Source organism: Engystomops pustulosus, chromosome 5, assembly GCF_040894005.1.
Source record: "Engystomops pustulosus chromosome 5, aEngPut4.maternal, whole genome shotgun sequence".
Taxonomy (NCBI): Eukaryota; Metazoa; Chordata; class Amphibia; order Anura; family Leptodactylidae; genus Engystomops; species Engystomops pustulosus.
In genome coordinates this window covers 110,725,424-110,742,849 of record NC_092415.1, presented here as the reverse complement: position 1 = coordinate 110,742,849, position 17,426 = coordinate 110,725,424, and the positions used below count along the sequence as shown (strand labels likewise).

At 46.5% G+C, this 17,426-nt stretch overlaps 1 protein-coding gene across 5 annotated transcripts in view; it reads left to right on the top strand.

Moving 5' to 3' along the window:
* Positions 1–17,426, top strand: part of ADAMTS16 (ADAM metallopeptidase with thrombospondin type 1 motif 16) — a 360,296-nt gene that overhangs the window by 211,762 nt on the left and 131,108 nt on the right. The gene's annotated exons all lie outside the window — the stretch shown is intronic.

Genomic DNA, 17,426 nt, shown 5'->3' with positions numbered 1-17,426 from the left:
ACGCTAGCGGCAGGGCAGGCAAGAACCTCCAAGGCGTACAGCGCCAGTTCGTGCCACATGTCCAGCTTTGAAACCCAGTAGTTGTAGGGAGCTGTGTGATCATTTAGGACGATGGTATGGTCAGCTACGTACTCCCTCACCATCTTTCTGTAAAGATCAGCCCTACTCTGCCGAGACTGGGGACAGGTGACAGTGTCTTGCTGGGGTGACATAAAGCTGGCAAAAGCCTTGTAAAGCGTACCCTTGCCAGTGCTGGACAAGCTGCCTGCTCGCCTACTCTCCCTCGCTACTTGTCCCGCAGAACTACGCACTCTGCCGCTAGCGCTGTCAGAAGGGAAATACTGTTTCAGCTTGTGCACCAGGGCCTGCTGGTATTCATGCATTCTCACACTCCTTTCCTCTGCAGGGATGAGAGTGGAAAGATTTTGCTTGTACCGTGGGTCCAGGAGAGTGAACACCCAGTAATCGGTGCTGGAATAAATTCTTTGAACGCGAGGGTCACGGGATAGGCAGCCTAGCATGAAATCTGCCATATGCGCCAGAGTACCAACGCGTAAGAATTCACTCCCCTCACTGGCCTGACTGTCCATTTCCTCCTCCTCCAACTCCTCCAACTCCTCTTCTTCTGCCCATACACGCTGAACAGTAAAGGACTCAACAATGGTCCCCTCTTGTGTCTCGCCAACATTCTCCTCCTCTTCCTCCTCATCCTCCTCCACCTCCACCTCCTCCGATATGCGCTGAGAAACAGACCTGAGGGTGCTTTGGCTATCAACAAGGGAATATTCTTCCCCTGTCTCTTGTGACGAGCGCAAAGCTTCCGACTTCATGCTGACCAGAGAGTTTTTCAACAGGCCAAGCAGCGGGATGGTGAGGCTGATGATGGCGGCATCGCCACTGACCATCTGTGTTGACTCCTCAAAGTTACTCAGCACCTGACAGATATCAGACATCCACGTCCACTCCTCATTGTAGACTTGAGGAAGCTGACTGACCTGACTACCAGTTCTGGTGGAAGTTGACATCTGGCAGTCTACAATCGCTCTGCGCTGCTGGTAAACTCTGGATAACATGGTCAGTGTTGAATTCCACCTCGTGGGCACGTCGCACAACAGTCGGTGAGCGGGCAGTTGGAGGCGGCGCTGCGCTGCCCTGAGAGTGGCAGCATCTGTGCTGGACTTCCTGAAATGCGCACAGATGCGGCGCACCTTCGTGAGCAAATCAGACAGATTGGGGTATGTCTTGAGGAAACGCTGAACTATCAGATTTAACACATGGGCCAGGCATGGCACATGTGTCAGTCTGCCGAGTTGCAGAGCCGCCACCAGGTTACGGCCGTTGTCACACACAACCATTCCCGGCTTGAGGTTCAGCGGTGCCAGCCACAGATCAGTCTGCGCCGTGATGCCCTGTAATAGCTCTTGGGCGGTGTGCCTTTTGTCGCCTAGGCTCAGCAGTTTGAGCACCGCCTGCTGTCGCTTAGCGACGGCACTGCTGCTGTGCCTAGAGCTACCGACTGATGGCGCCGTGCCCACGGATGGTAGTTCGGAGGAGGAGGTGGAGGAGGGGTGGGAGGAGGAGGAGGCATAGTAGGCCTGAAACACCTGGACCGAGGTAGGCCCCGCAATCCTCGGCGTCGGCAGTATATGAGCAGCCCCAGGGTCAGACTCGGTCCCAGCCTCCACCAAGTTAACCCAATGTGCCGTCAGAGATATATAGTGGCCCTGCCCGGCAGCACTCGTCCACGTGTCCGTGGTCAGGTGGACCTTGTCAGAAACGGCGTTGCTCAGGGCACGGATTATGTTGTCTGACACGTGCTGGTGCAGGGCTGGGACGGCACATCGGGAAAAGTAGTGGCGGCTGGGGACCGAATACCGAGGGGCGGCCGCCGCCATGAGGCTGCGAAAGGCCTCGGTCTCTACTAGCCTATAGGGCAGCATCTCCAGGCTTAGCAATCTGGAAATGTGCACATTAAGGGCTTGGGCGTGCGGGTGGGTTGCACTATATTTGCGTTTCCGCTCCAGCGTCTGGGGTATGGAGAGCTGAACGCTGGTGGATGCTGTGGAGGATCGTGGAGGCGACGATGGGGTTTTTGTGGCAGGGTCCTGGGCAGGGGGCTGACTAGCAGCTGACACAGGGGAAGGAGCAGTGGTGTGCACGGCCGGAGGTGAACGGGCTTGTTGCCACTGAGTGGGGTGTTTAGCATTCATATGCCTGCGCATACTGGTGGTAGTTAAGCTAGTAGTGGTGGAACCCCTGCTGAGCCTGGTTTGGCAAATGTTGCACACCACAGTCCGTCGGTCATCCGGTGTTTCCTTAAAGAACCTCCAGACTTCTGAAGATCTAGCCCTCGCCGCAAGAGCCCTCGCCACGGGAGCTTCACTAGTTGACACATTTGGCGCTGATGCACCAGCTCTGGCCCTGCCTCTCCGTCTGGCCCCACCACTGCCTCTTCCAACCTGTTCTGGTCGAGGACTCTCCTCCGTCTCAGAAGCACTGTGTTCACCCGGCCTCTCAACCCAGCTTGGGTCTGTCACCTCATCATCCTCCGATCCCTCAGTCTGCTCCCCCCTCGGACTTCCTGCCCTGACAACAACTTCCCCACTGTCTGACAACCGTGTCTCCTCATCGTCGGACACCTCTTTACACACTTCCACTACGTCAAGAAGGTCATCATCACCCACAGACTGTGACTGGTGGAAAACCTGGGCATCGGAAAATAGCTCAGCAGCAACCGGACAAGTGGTTTGTGACTGTGGGAAGGGTCCAGAAAACAGTTCCTCAGAGTATGCCAAATTTTCCTGGGAGGGGGCAGACTGGGGGGGAGGAGGCTGAGGTGCAGGAGCTGGAGGAGTGGCGATTTCGGTGACATGGGTGGACTGCGTGGAAGACTGACTGGCGGTGGACAAATTGCTCGAAGCATTGTCAGCAATCCACGACATCACCTGTTCGCACTGTTCTGGCCTCAACAGTGCTCTACCACGAGTCCCAGTAACTTGAGACATGAACCTAGGGAGTGTAGCTCTGCGGCGTTCCCCTGCTCCCTCATCAGCGGGTGGTGTCTCACCCCGCCCAGGACCACGGCCTCTGACCCCTGCAGTAGTTGGACGCCCACGTCCCCGCCCTCGTCCTCTACCCCTAGCCCTCGGGTTAAACATTTTTAAAATGAGAGTTATAACTTTATTTTTTTTTTAACTTTTTTTTGTTTTTTTTTGTGTTTTTTTTTTTTTTTTGAGTTTTTAAAACCAAACAATGCTATCCTATTGCTATGGCTATTTTCTAGCCAAGTATCAAAGCACACTACTATGCCAGATGAGATGACACTGAGTTAGTGCCTAATTGAAATCCAACCCCTACTAAATTTTCCCACTTCGGTCTATGCTATGGATATGTGCGTCACTAAGCGCAGAACACAGCGGTCGCAAGTCTCACTACAAATTGCTCAGAATTGGCTAGTACATGCACTGCAGAAAGTACAGCCACCAGCAGATCAACCAGAAATCAAATATATAGAACGCTACTGTATGCGTAAGTAAGCTCTTTGTATTCTCCTATGGCTATTTTCTAGCCAAGTATCAAAGCACACTACTATGCCAGATGAGATGACACTGAGTTAGTGCCTAATTGAAATCCAACCCCTACTAAATTTTCCCACTTCGGTCTTTGCTATGAATATGTGCGTCACTAAGCGCAGAACACAGCGGTCGCAAGTCTCACTACAAATTGCTCAGAATTGGCTAGTACATGCACTGCAGAAAGTACAGCCACCAGCAGATCAACCAGAAATCAAATATATAGAACGCTACTGTATGCGTAAGTAAGCTCTTTGTATTCTCCTATGGCTATTTTCTAGCCAAGTATCAAAGCACACTACTATGCCAGATGAGATGACACTGAGTTAGTGCCTAATTGAAATCCAACCCCTACTAAATTTTCCCACTTCGGTCTTTGCTATGGATATGTGCGTCACTAAGTGCAGAACACAGCGGTCGCAAGTCTCACTACAAATTGCTCAGAATTGGCTAGTACATGCACTGCAGAAAGTACAGCCACCAGCAGATCAACCAGAAATCAAATATATAGAACGCTACTGTATGCGTAAGTAAGCTCTTTGTATTCTCCTATGGCTATTTTCTAGCCAAGTATCAAAGCACACTACTATGCCAGATGAGATGACACTGAGTTAGTGCCTAATTGAAATCCAACCCCTACTAAATTTTCCCACTTCGGTCTTTGCTATGGATATGTGTGCCACTAAGAGCTAAACACAACGGTAGCAAGTCCCCCTGCTAATTCCTCACAAAATGGTACTAGATGCAAATTAAAATAAAAAAAGTAGAACGTTATTGTAGCCCTAAGAAGGGCTGTTGGGTTCTTTGAGAATCACTCCTGCCTAACAGTAAGCTAATAGAACACCCTAACGCTTTCCCTGACCAGCAGCAGCTCTCTCCCTAGCGGCATCCAGACACAGAATGATCCGAGCAGCGCGGGCAGCGGCTAGTCTATCCCAGGGTCACCTGATCTGGCCAGCCAACCACTGCTATCGACGTGTAAGGGTACCACGTCATGCTGGGTGGAGTGCAGAGTCTCCTGGCTTGTGATTGGCTCTGTTTCTGGCCGCCAAAAAGCAAAACGGCGGGAGCTGCCATTTTCTCGAGCGGGCGAAGTATTCGTCCGAGCAACGAGCAGTTTCGAGTACCCTAATGCTCGACCGAGCATCAAGCTCGGACGAGCATGTTCGCTCATCTCTATCTATGATTCCTGGCTCCATTTCGGCAATAAAAAAAAGGCTTTTTGAGGCACTGCATTTCTGCCACACATCAGATTATTAACAGACTCTGGAAGTCCAGTGTTTGCCCAACAAGGGATCAGTGGGCAGAAGCCATGAATCACATCATGAGAATGGAGGAGATGAGAGCCATGGAGGGGCTGGCGGACTCACAGATTGATAGATTCACTAAGATTTGGACCCCGTGGATTGATTTCCGCAGTTCAACGGAATTTGCCTCTTGGATAGTGGGAGATGTTGATCTCTATTATGTCATCTACCTCCCAGGTACTAACTAAACAGTAGATAACTTGGAATTACTTTTGATTTATTTGCATTCCCTTTTCCCCTCTTCTTCTTCCCTTATGTGTTCTCTCCCATTGTTCTCTCCTTTTCTCATCCCCCTCTTTCCCTAGTGTGTTTTCCTTTGTCTTTTTGCATCCTATATGTTTAGTGTGGTAAATGTTAGTATCTATTTCATAGAGACATCGACTTAAATGACACTTTTTCTATGCATCCCATAAAGGGAGTTGGCCTTTACATCAACATTAATCTTGTTTTGTACATGGTGAGGCTATTAATAAGCAAACTGACTGTGCTTTTGGATGCATAATGCCTTTGTTTGCTTTAAGATATATTTATTGATTTGGTTTATATCTGAACTTCTAGTGAATACTCTGAACTTTGTCATTTACTAATCTCAATAAAGTTTATTGAAAACAAAAAGTGTTAAAAAGATGTTATTCAATAATGAATAATGAATAAATCAATAAAAATGCCCATTAGCCCCATAACATATAAACATATAGGGGCAGATTTATCAAGTGTCTGAAAGTCAGAATATTTCAAGTTGCCCATGGCAACCAATCACAGCTCATCTTTCATTTTACTAGTGCTCATGAATATTTAAAAGGGGAGCTGTGAATGGTGCCATGGGCAACTGGAAATATTCTGATTTTCATACACTTGATAAATCTGCCCCATAATGTGCAAAAAAGTCTAAATCAGAACACAAACCCCACATATATAGTATCACCACATCCGTAACAACACATAGAATAAAAGTAAATAATTATTGAACCCGCACAATGAATGCTGTTAAATAGTAAAATATCCAATATGGATTGATGCTTTTCTACTACTGCCCTCAAAAAAAATTACCAATTGTGGATACCAACCCCAAAATGGTAACACCGGAAAAAGCATCTCATTCCACAAAAGAAAATGCCATCAAATGGCCCCAATAATGAAAATGCTAAAAATTTATAGCCTACAAAAGGGGCCAATGAGGAAACTAAATCCTGGCAGCTGCAGGGTGCTCCTTCCCTTCTGCGCCTCGCTGTGCCCCCATAAAACAAGTCACGCCCACATGTGGGGGGTCTCTGTACTTAAGATAAATTGGATAACAAATTTTAAGCTGGGTTTTCTCTTTTAATCTTTTGAAAATGTGTAAATTTTAGGGCTAAATGAATGTATAACCGCCAAAATGTGACCAGTAAAGTGCTTGGGGGCCGCCATGTTGGCTTGGATTGTCTCTCCATGTGACGTCATCAGGGAGTGGCGATGCGTTGCTATACAAAAAGTGAGTGAAGAGATAACTCAAAACCGCATCTCAAGCAAATAGGTACATAAAAAACAAAGAAAAAGAGGATGCGTACAAGTAATCAAGTAATTTTATTGAGCAACCAAAAATAGAATATCAAAAACAATTAAAAACACAAATCATGGTAAAAATACCTACTGTGCATGGACGAGTGTACATGATAGAAAAAGCCATTATAAAATGTGTGCTCCATGTACAAAAGCAAGGTAACAGGTATAAAAATTGAAATTGTGTGAGGGGAAAGACCTTGTAAGTGTATAAATGGTAAATATTATATAGGGATAAATGCCAAACAGTACATTAGAGGTGACCCAACACAATTTCAGTAACACACTTATGAATGGAAACAACACATAGACAATAAAACTTTGCTATAAAGCTTAGTACATAAAAGATGTTACCAGTGATCCTCTAGCACAGAGAAAACCGCCCCACGCGTATCGCCTAACTTGTAGGCTTGTAGGTTTTCTCTGTGCTGGACGATCACTAGTAACATCTCTTATGTTCACCGCCAATCTCTTATGCTGTTTCATAGGATCATATTAAATAAGGTTAGAAAAAGACATCAGTTCATCATATTAAAGGAAACCTACCACCACGGATCTACCTATTAAGGTAGATCCAGTGGCAGGTTCCTCTAATATAAAGTAGTATATTAGCCTCTTTAGAAAATTTTAATATTGGGGGAATTAAAATTTATAAAAGTTATGGGCCACAAAAGAATTAGCCCTATAAAGGGCTATACTACTCTACATTAGAGGAACCTGCCATCGGATCTACCTTAATAAGTAGATCCATGGTGGTTGGTTTCTTTTAAATTACACCATGTTGACCCAGAAGAAGGCAAAAACACTGCAAGACTGATGCCAAATGACACTATGCAGAGAAATTATTGTGATATTATTGCTCCCCATTAAGGCATCCAGGTCCCTCTTTAACATGTTGTAATTTTCAGCAATTGCAACATCTTGTGGCAAAAAGTTCCATAGTCTAACTGCTCTTACTGTAAAGAACCTTTGTTTATGGTGATGGTAAAATCGCCTCTCCTCTAGGCGTAGAGGATTCCCCCCTGTCCTGGCCACAGGCCTAGGTACAAGAGGATCTTTGCAAAGTCTCTCCATTTTCTACAAATAACTATATTATCTGCTCCATGAACAGTCAGACCTGTGCAAAATCTGAATGTTTGGTGAGCAGAAAATACAGTGACACAATAATTGTGCTCACAGCACTGAAACAAACATGCTGCTACTTTGAGTGAACTTCACTAAACTTCTAACAACAACCACTATAAATGAAAATGTAGATGTGAAGAATGGAGATGATTATTTTCCATTAATCCCTGCCTCTCAAAGAGAAGGCATAGTGACTCTTTGGGACAGAATGGAAGGCATTTTGGTGTAGTAAGTGTGGTGGAGGGCTACTGCCACTCATGCAGACAATCAGATATCAGAAATTAAACACGAGGATTAGCCCATTTAGGACTGCCAAGGCTTTCTATAACCTTAATAAACTATTCTGCCCTGAGGCAGAGAGATGCCTTCTCGGTCAGGCCTAAAACTTAACTTTTAATAATTGAGTAAAAATGTAACTTAAACTAAACTAAATTCACACACATTTTTAAAACTGCAGAGGAGGGTTGCAGATAATGGTATGGTGTCGCCTATGAGGTGAGTATCAACTCAGAATATATTGTATGTTAGTCGATCCCTGCAGTGATCGTACTCATTTGCAACCACACACTTGCGCTTAAAACACACACTCTAGCCCCCCCGACATGTTTCGCCGGTTAGACCAGCGTCATCAGGGGATCGGGGCTACTAGTTTGTGGGAGGAGCTAAGGCTGGTATAAATGACTTCTAGGTGGGACTTAGACACGTTGTTAGCCAATAGGAGGTACTTTGTTCTTATTGTGTCCCAGTAACCGTTGCCGACAGGTAAGTCGGCCAATGGGTACCGGGTATATGTATAGTGTCCCTCCTGTTATACAGGAAGTGACCTGATAGTTATGAGACCATATTGCGATTGGTCAGCTGGTCAGTTAACCCTTTATATTTATTTTTACCCCCATCCAATAAAGTTTCTCAACGGAGGTGTATGTGTATTGACTGCGCGTACCTCAATTGGTCATCCACCTCGCATCATCCGTTTGCGCCCTATCCTTATTGGTGAGGGATGCAGCCTATAGGATCGCAATCTTACTTACCACAAATTCTCGCGAGGGTTACGTGCTGATGTCAATGTGCGCATGCGCGTGGAGATAGAATTCTTTTCTCCACCCTATTCCTCCGTGCTAGATACTGTTGTGGGCATTGCGCATGCGTGAGGAGATAGAATGTTTTACTGCCCTATTCTTCAGCACTGATTGTCGCTGTCGGCTTGGCTCATGCGCACAGAGAGAAAACATATTTTATCTTTACTTTCAGCCGCCCCATTTGCTCAACAATGAGCAACACTCACTAGGACTGAGAGAGTGGTCATTAGTGGTATGAATATAGTTTTATTATTAATAAATTGCTTGGATGTTTTTTTCGGAGGGGATGAATATGCTTGAGTATGCTTGAGTATAAATCGTGTCTTTGTACGACTATTGTGCCCACGTAAGTCTTTTTTATTCTTATTTATTTATTTATTATTTTATTATTTTATTATTATGTTATTCTTCATGGGATCATCGTGGTATTATAAATGTAATATCTGTATCATGGTTGGATTAGCTTGTCTATACACTGACAAACCAGGGTAGCTAAAGGGTCGAATTTGTTAACATACAAGGAGCCATTGCATAATATGCCTGTACGTGGCTAGGGTGCCCACATAGGTGCCCGGGAGAAGAAAGTCCCTGGTGCAATAGATGAATCACTTTAGGGGCCTCATTTAAATGATGACCTGCATTAGATATCCTCATATGAGTCATATGTATAACAGATAAACTACGATGTGTCCCCTAGAGTAACTTTTGTCATTATTGTGCCTTTATTGTAATAACTCCCAAAGTTGTGTGATTCTTGAGCATCAGGTAAGTTATTAATCATGTCTTTAGTTGTACCAACATTCTACTGCCAACAGATTAATTTAATCTACAGAAATGCCGAATAGGAGAAGCCTTCATTTAGGCCTCCAGGGTTTAGAGTATTTAATTGGTGAATCCATTTCGCTTCAGTTTGGAGTAACTTCCGATCGATGTTACCGCCTCTGGGTCCCAAGGTGACTTTGCATAGGCCCCAAAATTGAATAAGATTGGGGTTGCCGCGATGGAATTCTTGCATGTGCCTTGCTATGGGTACATCTGCATTAGTACGTATCGAGCTCAAGTGCTGCGAGATCCGGCGTCTAAATTCTTGTGTGGTCTTGCCCACGTATAGCTTGGGACAGGGACAGGAAGCTACATATACGATGTTCTTGCTTCTACAATTTATGAGTTGTTTGATTGTATATTCCCGATTGTCAAGTGGGTTCTTAAATGATCTGATTTTAAGTACTTGAGGGCAAAAACTGCATCGTCCACAGGGGAAAAATCAGATCATTTAAGAACCCACTTGACAATCGGGAATATACAATCAAACAACTCATAAATTGTAGAAGCAAGAACATCGTATATGTAGCTTCCTGTCCCTGTCCCAAGCTATACGTGGGCAAGACCACACAAGAATTTAGACGCCGGATCTCGCAGCACTTGAGCTCGATACGTACTAATGCAGATGTACCCATAGCAAGGCACATGCAAGAATTCCATCGCGGCAACCCCAATCTTATTCAATTTTGGGGCCTATGCAAAGTCACCTTGGGACCCAGAGGCGGTAACATCGATCGGAAGTTACTCCAAACTGAAGCGAAATGGATTCACCAATTAAATACTCTAAACCCTGGAGGCCTAAATGAAGGCTTCTCCTATTCGGCATTTCTGTAGATTAAATTAATCTGTTGGCAGTAGAATGTTGGTACAACTAAAGACATGATTAATAACTTACCTGATGCTCAAGAATCACACAACTTTGGGAGTTATTACAATAAAGGCACAATAATGACAAAAGTTACTCTAGGGGACACATCGTAGTTTATCTGTTATACATATGACTCATATGAGGATATCTAATGCAGGTCATCATTTAAATGAGGCCCCTAAAGTGATTCATCTATTGCACCAGGGACTTTCTTCTCCCGGGCACCTATGTGGGCACCCTAGCCACGTACAGGCATATTATGCAATGGCTCCTTGTATGTTAACAAATTCGACCCTTTAGCTACCCTGGTTTGCCAGTGTATAGACAAGCTAATCCAACCATGATACAGATATTACATTTATAATACCACGATGATCCCATGAAGAATAACATAATAATAAAATAATAAAATAATAAATAAATAAATAAGAATAAAAAAGACTTACGTGGGCACAATAGTCGTACAAAGACACGATTTATACTCAAGCATACTCAAGCATATTCATCCCCTCCGAAAAAAACATCCAAGCAATTTATTAATAATAAAACTATATTCATACCACTAATGACCACTCTCTCAGTCCTAGTGAGTGTTGCTCATTGTTGAGCAAATGGGGCGGCTGAAAGTAAAGATAAAATATGTTTTCTCTCTGTGCGCATGAGCCAAGCCGACAGCGACAATCAGTGCTGAAGAATAGGGCAGTAAAACATTCTATCTCCTCACGCATGCGCAATGCCCACAACAGTATCTAGCACGGAGGAATAGGGTGGAGAAAAGAATTCTATCTCCACGCGCATGCGCACATTGACATCAGCACGTAACCCTCGCGAGAATTTGTGGTAAGTAAGATTGCGATCCTATAGGCTGCATCCCTCACCAATAAGGATAGGGCGCAAACGGATGATGCGAGGTGGATGACCAATTGAGGTACGCGCAGTCAATACACATACACCTCCGTTGAGAAACTTTATTGGATGGGGGTAAAAATAAATATAAAGGGTTAACTGACCAGCTGACCAATCGCAATATGGTCTCATAACTATCAGGTCACTTCCTGTATAACAGGAGGGACACTATACATATACCCGGTACCCATTGGCCGACTTACCTGTCGGCAACGGTTACTGGGACACAATAAGAACAAAGTACCTCCTATTGGCTAACAACGTGTCTAAGTCCCACCTAGAAGTCATTTATACCAGCCTTAGCTCCTCCCACAAACTAGTAGCCCCGATCCCCTGATGACGCTGGTCTAACCGGCGAAACATGTCGGGGGGGCTAGAGTGTGTGTTTTAAGCGCAAGTGTGTGGTTGCAAATGAGTACGATCACTGCAGGGATCGACTAACATACAATATATTCTGAGTTGATACTCACCTCATAGGCGACACCATACCATTATCTGCAACCCTCCTCTGCAGTTTTAAAAATGTGTGTGAATTTAGTTTAGTTTAAGTTACATTTTTACTCAATTATTAAAAGTTAAGTTTTAGGCCTGACCGAGAAGACAATCAGATATCCAGATAAGTGATGCAAAATATCTTTCTTTATCTAAGCATTTGTATACAAAATGACACATACCAAAAACTGATACTGTGCATGAATGTAAAGTCCATTCGTAATCCTTCAAAAGTTCATCAGACAGCAATCCACTCCAAACATTTAGCAGAAACTTAGTCGGGCAGATGAGATCGGCTTGTGCTCACGCCTGCTACATTTCGGGAGTCCTCCCCCTCTCTCAAGCATGCAAATGGGTCCTGCAGACAGACTTAAGTACACACCTAACTGTAAGTTTTAAAGGGAAAGGGCCCATTTGCATACTTTTGATCTAGGTTATTGTATTGTGTTAAATAGTTTTTCAACTGTACCTATAGGATTGAGGCATGGACTAAGCCAGCAATATCTTCAGGTTCGCTATGCATACAAAACTTGCAAAACTTTGGAGAAGTATAAACTATAGTGATGTGATGTAAAGTGACTTGATTTTTTTGTGGGGTTTTTCAAGAGTGTTTGTAATGAAGGGACTGGATTTGGGGAGGACAAACAAGACAGTGAGCCCTGAACAGAGCCCTTAACTATCCTCTGCCTGCTTGCATCAGCATATCCTAGGTGAACTAGAAGGCAGTCCCTACTCATGCCAAAGTGAGAACACAAAACAATCCTTACAAACAAATAATGGTCTTGGTCACAGCAGAGATAAAAAAATGCAGCACAAAATCGGAACACAGATCAGATGCATGGCAGTAGTGTTCCTCACTGTATGGGGATAGTGTTCCTCACTGTATGGGGGTAGTGTTCCTCACTGTATGGGGGTAGTGTTCCTCACTGTATGGGGGTAGTGTTCCTCACTGTATGGGAGTAGTGTTTCTCACTCTATGGGAGTAGTGTTTCTCACTGTATGGCTGTATTCTAAACTGTATGGAGGTAGTGTCCCTCACTGTCCCACACAACTAGAAGGCAGTCCCTACACATGCCAAAGTGAGAACACAAAACAAGCTTTACAAACTAATAATGGTCTTGGTCACAGCAGAGATAAAAAATGCAGCACAAAATCGGAACACAGATCAGATCGGTAGTGTTCCTCACTGTATGGCGGTAGTGTTTCTCGCTGTGTGGCGACAGTGACCCTCACTATGTGGCGGTAGTGTCCCCCACTGTGTGGCGGTAGTGTCCCTCACTGTATGACGGTAGTGTTCCTCACTGTGTGGCCACAGTGACCCTCACTGTGTGGCGGTAGGGTCCCTCACTGTGTGGCGGTAGGGTCCCTCACTGTGTGGCGGTAGTGTCCCTCACTGTGTGGCGGTAGTGTCCCTCACTGTGTGGCGGTAGTGTCCCTCACTGTGTGGCGGTAGTGTCCCTCACAGTGTGGCGGTAGTGTCCCTCACTGTGTGGCGGTAGTGTCCCTCACTGTGTGGCGGTAGTGTCCCTCACTGTGTGGCGGTAGTGTCCCTCACTTTATGGGGGTAGTTTTCCTCACTGTATGGGGGTAGTTTTCCTCACTGTATGGGGGTAGTTTTCCTCACTGTATGGGGGTAGTGTTCCTCACTGTATGGGGTAGTGTTCCTCACTGTATGGGGGTAGTGTTCCTCACTGTATGGGGGTAGTGTTCCTCACTGTATGGGGGTAGTGTTCCTCACTGTATGGGGGTAGTGTTCCTCACTGTATGGCAATAGTATTCCTCATTGTATGGGGGTAGTGTTCCTAACTGTATGGGGGTAGTTTTCCTCACTGTATGGCGGTAGTGTTCCTCCCTGTTTGGGGCTAGTGTCCCTCACTGTATGGCTGTCTTCCTCACTGTATGGGGGTAGTGTTCCTCACTGTATGGGGGTAGTGTTCCTCATTGTATGGGGGTAGTGTTCCTCACTGTTTGGGGCTAGTGTCCCTCACTGTATGGCTGTCTTCCTCACTGTATGGGGGTAGTGTTCCTCACTGTATGGGGGTAGTGTTCCTCACTGTATGGGGGTAGTGTTCCTCACTGTATGGCGGTAGTGTTCCTCACTATATGGCTGTCTTCCTCACTGTATGGCGGTAGTGTTCCTCACTGTATGGCGGCAGTGTTCCTCACTGTTTGGGGCTAGTGTCCCTCACTATATGGCTGTCTTCCTCACTGTATGGGGGTAGTGTCCCTCACTGTATGGGGGTAGTGTCCCTCACTGTGTGGCGGCAGTGTCCCTCACTGTATGGGGGTAGTGTCCCTCACTGTATGGGGGTAGTGTCCCTCACTATATGGGGGTAGTGTCCCTCACTGTATGGGGGTAGTGTTCCTCACTGTATGGGGGTAGTGTCCCTCACTGTATGGGGGTAGTTTTCCTCACTGTATGGGGGTAGTGTTCCTCACTGTATGGGGGTAGTGTTCCTCCCTGTTTGGGGCTAGTGTCCCTCACTGTATGGCTGTCTTCCTCACTGTATGGGGGTAGTGTTCCTCACTGTATGGGGGTAGTGTTCCTCACTGTTTGGGGCTAGTGTCCCTCACTGTATGGCTGTCTTCCTCACTGTATGGGGGTAGTGTTCCTCACTGTATGGCGGTAGTGTTCCTCACTATATGGCTGTCTTCCTCACTGTATGGGGGTAGTGTTCCTCACTGTATGGCGGTAGTGTTCCTCACTGTATGGCGGCAGTGTTCCTCACTGTTTGGGGCTAGTGTCCCTCACTATATGGCTGTCTTCCTCACTGTATGGGGGTAGTGTCCCTCACTGTATGGGGGTAGTGTCCCTCACTGTGTGGCGGCAGTGTCCCTCACTGTATGGGGGTAGTGTCCCTCACTGTATGGGGGTAGTTTTCCTCACTGTATGGGGGTAGTGTTCCTCACTGTATGGGGGTAGTGTTCCTCACTGTATGGGGGTACTGTTCCTCACTGTATGGGGGTAGTGTTCCTCACTGTATGGGGGTAGTGTTCCTCACTGTATGGGGGTAGTGTTCCTCACTGTATGGGGGTAGTTTTCCTCACTGTACGGGGGTAGTGTTCCTCACTGTATGGGGGTAGTGTTCCTAACTGTATGGGGGTAGTTTTCCTCACTGTATGGCGGTAGTGTTCCTCCCTGTTTGGGGCTAGTGTCCCTCACTGTATGGCTGTCTTCCTCACTGTATGGGGGTAGTGTTTCTCACTGTATGGGGGTAGTGTTCCTCACTGTATGGGGGTAGTGTTCCTCACTGTTTGGGGCTAGTGTCCCTCACTGTATGGCTGTCTTCCTCACTGTATGTGGGTAGTGTTCCTCACTGTATGGGGGTAGTGTTCCTCACTGTATGGCGGTAGTGTTCCTCACTATATGGCTGTCTTCCTCAATGTATGGGGGTAGTGTTCCTCACTGTATGGCGGTAGTGTTCCTCACTGTATGGCGGCAGTGTTCCTCACTGTTTGGGGCTAGTGTCCCTCACTATATGGCTGTCTTCCTCACTGTATGGGGGTAGTGTCCCTCACTGTATGGGGGTAGTGTCCCTCACTGTGTGGCGGCAGTGTCCCTCGCTGTGTGGCGGCACTGTCCCTCGCTGTGTGGGGGCAGTGTCCCTCGCTGTGTGGCGGCAGTGTCCCTTGCTGTGTGGCGGCAGTGTCCCTCGCTGTGTGGCGGCAGTGTCCCTCGCTGTTTGCCCAACAGTTATGGGTCAAAGGATAAAGGAGAACATCCAGAACAAATATGTAGAGAAATAGAGGGGGTAGTTTTCCTCACTGTATGGGGGTAGTTTTCCTCACTGTATGGGGGTAGTGTTCCTCACTGTATGGGGGTAGTGTTCCTCACTGTATGGGGGTAGTGTTCCTCACTGTATGGGGGTAGTGTTCCTCACTGTATGGCGGTAGTTTTCCTCACTGTATGGGGGTAGTTTTCCTCACTGTATGGGGGTAGTGTTCCTCACTGTATGGGGGTAGTGTTCCTCACTGTATGGCAATAGTATTCCTCATTGTATGGGGGTAGTGTTCCTAACTGTATGGGGGTAGTTTTCCTCACTGTATGGCGGTAGTGTTCCTCCCTGTTTGGGGCTAGTGTCCCTCACTGTATGGCTGTCTTCCTCACTGTATGGGGGTAGTGTTCCTCACTGTATGGGGGTAGTGTTCCTCACTGTATGGGGGTAATGTTCCTCACTGTTTGGGGCTAGTGTCCCTCACTGTATGGCTGTCTTCCTCACTGTATGGGGGTAGTGTTCCTCACTGTATGGCGGTAGTGTTCCTCACTATATGGCTGTCTTCCTCAATGTATGGGGGTAGTGTTCCTCACTGTTTGGGGCTAGTGTCCCTCACTATATGGCTGTCTTCCTCACTGTATGGGGGTAGTGTTCCTCACTGTATGGGGGTAGTGTCCCTCACTGTGTGGCGGCAGTGTCCCTCACTGTATGGGGGTAGTGTCCCTCACTGTATGGGGGCAGTGTCCCTCGCTGTGTGGGGGCAGTGTCCCTCGCTGTGTGGCGGCAGTGTCCCTCGCTGTGTGGCGGCAGTGTCCCTCGCTGTGTGGCGGCAGTGTCCCTCGCTGTTTGCCCAACAGTTATGGGTCAAAGGATAAAGGAGAACATCCAGAACAAATATGTAGAGAAATAGAGAAACAAGCGGATGCCCATGGACGGATAAATATAACAATTTTATTAATTAACATAGATACACAAAGAAAGAATAAAAACAATTAAAAAGCACCTAAGGTGCTGTACAAAGTACCCTTGTCCCCAGCGCACAGTGGTCTATAATGTAAAGAGGGTATATACAGGCTATATCTTAGTAAAACACAGTAAGTTTAGTGGATGGTATATATCAAGATGTAATCAATATAGCATCTGAAAAAATATATAAAGATGAAAATAGTCTGTATATTACCTTGGATAAAGAACATCCAAATGTGGCGCTGGGGGCACTAATCCCCACGCGTTTCGCCTGGGTCACCAGGCTTCCTCAGGGGTAACCAGGTAGTGTGGGGGCACAGAATAAATAGTCCGCCCAGCCCTCAAAGCGGTCCTGCAACAGCTGTGGTCGGGCGCTAACCGGAACCGTGTGTTCCATGTGGCCGCGATGCGTGTCATCTGCCGGATGTCGTAGTGCATCACTTCCGGTATCGCGGAGGCAAGAGAGGGTTCCCTTGGCGCCTGCGCAATCTGTGGCGATTTGTGGCGCATGCGCGACTTAAAAACGCTGTTTGTGGCGCATGTGCGACTGACAGAATACTATTTGTGTCCCTCGCTGTGTGGTGGCAGTGTCCCTCGCTGTGTGACGGCAGTGTCCCTCGCTGTATGGCGGTAGGGATACCAAATATGTATAGGTTTTATAATGTTTTCATACATTTACAAAATTTTTTTTAAGTTTTCCATCTTCTGGCGCTAATAACTGTTTTTTAAATTTGTTGTACGTAGCTGTTGGTGGTGTCACTTTTCGCAAATTTTAATGCTCCGCCATTCTTTTGAAGCCGCCGGCAGCGATCGGCGGGTTAACACCCGTGTGCAATATGCAGCAAAGACTTACCGGTTATGGAGATGGCTCAGCCCGTGATCCCTCTCCATACACCCGCACTCGTGATGTGACGTACCATTGGGTCACATGCCATGATTCGTTATGATTCCGTTTGAATCTAATTTTCTCTGAGAATTTGGCGAACCTGATTGCATCTCTTTCACCTATCTCTAGGTATGAAATATATTCTGTT